Source organism: Oryctolagus cuniculus, chromosome 14, assembly GCF_051225735.1.
Source record: "Oryctolagus cuniculus isolate XC-2025 breed Fujian yellow rabbit chromosome 14, ASM5122573v1, whole genome shotgun sequence".
Taxonomy (NCBI): Eukaryota; Metazoa; Chordata; class Mammalia; order Lagomorpha; family Leporidae; genus Oryctolagus; species Oryctolagus cuniculus.
This window is the reverse complement of record NC_142880.1, coordinates 74,635,463-74,640,129: the sequence shown is the minus strand read 5'-3', so window position 1 is coordinate 74,640,129 and position 4,667 is coordinate 74,635,463. Positions and strand designations below refer to the sequence as shown.

Sequence of the window (4,667 nt, the reverse complement as noted above, 5' to 3'; positions counted from 1 at the left end):
GAATTCGCTGGGATGAGTGAAATCAGTTGCAGTCCTCTTTGCCAGAACACGGTGCCACACCCTTGGCAGGTGGGCCAAGTTGTCTTCATGTTTGTAAAATTACCGAGCATTAGCACTTTGGCCTCCAGAGAGCCCCCAGCCCTGCCCCCTCAGCTCACAGTGCACTAATGCCCTAGGCAGATCTGACTCTGGAGAGCAGTGTGGGTGCACACAGGGTTTGCCCAAAGGCGGGGACAGTCTTCAGTCTGGAAGACTGGAGGGGCAGCTGTGAGGCCAGAGGGTGGGCAGAAGGATTGTTCTTTTCCATTGCACTCTTTCCCTTAAAAAAAAAAAAAAATAAGTGAATTTAGATAGACTGCTTTAAGTTACGGCCTCTGGATCTTTTCCGAAGAAAGTCAACACTGCTGTGGTGGCCCCGGAACGATCCTCCTCCACCCCTCTGGGACGCTCCAGATCTCTAAGATTAGCTGAGCCCAAGAATAGTCTTACCCCACCCAGCCACTCTATCAGCAGCCATCTGTGCAGCGCTGATCTGCTCCTAAGCTGAAAGACGTGGCAGGCCCCGAGTGGGTTTGGTCACACAGCCTGAGTGCCAGCTCCTCCCACGAAGGAAAAAGGCTCAGGAGCACTCAAGGGACGTCCCTGGCCGTGCGCCTGGTCCTTTGCTCCTCTTCTGGCTCCTTTCCAATGGGCCTCCTGGAAGACTTCCTGGTGTCCTCGGAGAGAAAACTCCTCCTGAAGACTGGGCGATCAGCCCCTGGTTCCCATAGCGCCCTGGCTGAGGGATAAACACGGGCAGTTTGAGGAGTACTACCCCCACGGAGATCCCACGGTCGTCACCCTGTCTGTATGATCCATTCCCACCGCCACCTCCCTACTGCATCATACTATAGCGTGTGTGTATGAAATCTTTATTAAATAACCAACAGCTGACCGCAGTAGTAAACCTTTCCTGAAGTATTGTCGCCCTTTTTAAAAATTATCATCGGTCGGCACCGCGGCTCACTAGGCTAATCCTCCGCCTGCAGCGCTGGCACCCCAGGTTCTAGTCCTGGTCGTGGCGCCGGATTCTGTCCCAGTTGCTCCTCTTCCAGTCCAGATCTCTGCTGTGGCCCTGGAGTGCAGTGGAGGATGGCCCAAGTGCTTGGGTCCCTGCACCCACATGGGAGACCAGGAGAAGCACCTGGCTCCTGGCTTCGGATCGGCACAGCACACCGGCCGTGGCGGCCATTTTGGGGGTGAATCAATGGAAGGAAGACCTTTCTCTCTGTCTCTCTCTAACTCTGCCTGTCAAAAAAAATTTTTTTTTAAAAATTATCAGCTTGTTTGAAGTCAGAGAGACAGAGACAGGCAGACAATCTCGAGTTCACTTCCCACATGTCCACACAGCTGGGGCTGGGACTGGACCTGGGCCAGACTAAAGCCAGGGCATAGAGCTTAATCCGAGTGTCCCAGGTAGGTGGCGGAGACCAAAGGACTTGAGTTATCACCTGCCGCACATGGGAGTGTGCATTAGCAGCAGCTGGAATCCAAAGCGGAGCCCGGACTTGAACTCCAGTACTCTGATGTAGGATGCAAGCATCCGAGCTGTGGCCTTCATTCCTGTACCAAATGCTTGCCCCAGTTGTTGCCTTTTGAAACAGAAAAGCTCCTCTATCAAATAGTACTCAGAAATCATTAGATATTATGCAGAACGCATGGTTATACCTAATTATAGTCATACATTTTAATTATAATCACTTTGGGAAGTTTTTTATTATTATTATTATTTGACAGGTAGAGTTATAGACAGTGAGAGAGAAAGAGACAGAGAAAAAGGTCTTCCTTTTCCGTTGGTTCACCCCCCAAATGGCCACTACGGCCGGCGCGCTGTGCCAATCCAAAGCCAGGAGCCAGGTGCTTCCTCCTGGTCTCCCATGCGGGTGCAGGCGCCCAAGCACCTGGGCCATCCTCCACTGCCCTCCTGGGCCACAGCAGAGAGCTGGACTGGAAGAGGAGCAACCGGGACTAGTACCCCTGGCACCCCTGTGGGATTCCAGCGCCGCATGCGGAGCGTTAACCAATTGAGCCATGGCGCCGGCCCTCTTTAGGAAGTATTCGAGTTGCAAGTTTGACAATTCATAGTAACAGCACTTATACATACTTATTGTTAGTAATGATAGGTGCAGCACTAATAAATAAATATGTTCCTAAAAGAATCTGAGTAAGGAGGAAGTGATATTTACCTTTGATTTTAGCTACAATTGGAGACATTTTCTCATGAAAATCTTCTGACCTGAGGCAGAAATATGTATCACATTTAAATATATTCAGATTCATTTTATGGGCAGTGTCTAGCAAAAGCATGTTGAATTCTTGCACAACTACCCCTGCAACAAGTTAATCAAATGAGCACTCAATCCCCATAGCATAGAATATTCAAGAAAAACATTTAAAAATTAAAGTGTACCATTGAATTGGTTTCAATTGCATTAGGAATTCTCTCTAGTTCTCTGAGCCTCAATTGTTTAAATAGCCACAGTGGCACTATGTGTTTGCTACACAAACACTCAACAGAATATATGGCTTTTCTCTTTCCTTTCTTCTATTTTAATTGGAAGGCATTGCTCATGAAATATAATTCCTTGATTTGTTCTCTTGACAGTAGAAAGACAGCATGGTTATTTCTTCCTTGATAAATTAAGCTCCATTGTCAAACATAACTACTGAGAAAAAGAAATACACTGTGCAAAATCCAAACTTTTAGACATGCCACACTTACTTATGTAACCTTCTTTATGAATCCCTCAGATACAAGGGGTCTTCTAAAAGTTCATGATAAAATGCATGTTATGAAATAGTCTGCATGGATTTCAAAAATAGTGTGTACCAAAGCAAACATACCTTTTAACTTGATTTTCCACTAAGGTTTTTAAAGCACCCTTGCATCTCCATTCTAAAATATGAAGGTATGTAGGCCTTTGTCAGTCTTTTCACTTTAACCATGTTTTCAGAAAAAGCCACTCATGCAGAGTCAGGAATGAAATGGCAAAATGAGTTAAAATCTAGGTCTTCTAACATGCTCAATTTCCCAGCATGGGCTGTTTCTTTAAGATGCTATTCAATGCAAAGTTCTGACTCATTTGCATATAATAAAAAGGTGATGTCTGCACATGATTCCCCTTCCTAAATTTTGGACTTGAGGAAGATCTAGGAAGATCCCATATGGGTGCCGGTTTGAGACCTGGCTGCTTCACTTCCCATCCAGCTCTCTGCTGGATCTGTGGCCTGGGAAAGCAGTAGAAGATGGCCCAAATCCTTGGTGTTAGCTGGTGCCTCGGCTTTCTTTGCAGCATTAAAGGTATAAGAGCATTCACTCTCAGAAACAGGAAAAAAAAATCACTGGAGAGGAGGCTAACCAGTTGGTGTGAGGGCTTCCTTCTTCCCGTCTTAGATGATAGCCATTGAGTAGATGGTGTTGCTTTTGTGTATCTAGAAAAGACAGATTATATTCAACTTGAACAGCAACTGGAGTCAGAAGAAACGCTTTTTTGTCATGATAATTTTAAAGTTTTATGACATTTTTCCTTCCAAATATGAATGTCTATATATACATGTATATGTATGTGTGATTTTCAAAGGAGTAAAACTTAGCAATTCAGTGAGTACTGTGATAGTTAATTCTAAAGTCAGACGGTAAGTAGAAAACCAGAATCAAAATACCCTTTACATCCTTTAGAATTGTCATACTATTTTCTGTCCAACCCTAGTATATTTTTGTTTCTACAGGTATCCAAGACTGTGGTAGTCAATTTGTATTCAGGGGTCAGGTTGAATAAGAAAAACTCATTATCTATTTATGTTTATTAGAGAAGAGCTCCCATCTGTTGGTTTACTCCCCAAATGCTGGGGCTGAAGCCAGGAACTTGGGGACAGGCATCTGAGTCGTTCCCATTGCCTCACAGGGCCCGTGTTAGCAGAAGGCTGATGGTAGGAGCCAGAGGTATCAAACACAGGCTCTCTAATATGGGACTCATGCATCTTAACCGGCAGCCTAACTGCTCACCAAATGCCCATCCCAGAAATCTTCATTTTAGAATACAAGGATCACTCACTGTAGTGCATGAAAAACCCTGTAGAATTGAGATTCTTTAAGGGGATTCTTGGTGTCCATCTTGAAAACATCAGCTCTTCAAATGGAATGGTCGTCAGGGACTCCAAGTGCTTTAGGTCATTCTTCCTAAAGTTTAATAGACTTGTGATGCAATTCCATTCTACTAATTGCTCCCCGGCTCATTAATAGAGCACCCACAGAAGGAGTTATTTAAGTAGACTGAATTTTTTTTTTTTTTTCAGTTTAAAATTTTTAAGCTAAGGCTAAATGGAAGTCACACAAGAACCAATAACCAGACAAAAGAAAACTAACATGCTGTCATGAGTGACGTGAGGATATATATATTTGACTTAGGTTATGGACTGATTTGTGGTTCTTCCCCAAATTTTTGTGTAAAGTCCAAAGTTCCAAGGTGACTATATCTGGAGATAGAGCTTTTTGGGAGGTAGGGAAGGTTAAGTGAGGTCATTGGAGTGAGGTTCAACCCAGTAGCATTGGTGGCCTACGAGAAGAGGAAAGCAGACAGGATCTGTTTCCTCTCTATGATGACATCACAAGGAGGCAGCTGTCTGCA

At 44.7% G+C, this 4,667-nt stretch overlaps 1 protein-coding gene across 9 annotated transcripts in view; it reads left to right on the top strand.

The window, feature by feature from the left end:
• The window catches only part of ARL15 (ARF like GTPase 15), a 486,108-nt gene that overhangs the window by 279,210 nt on the left and 202,231 nt on the right, over positions 1–4,667 (top strand). The window lies entirely within an intron of this gene.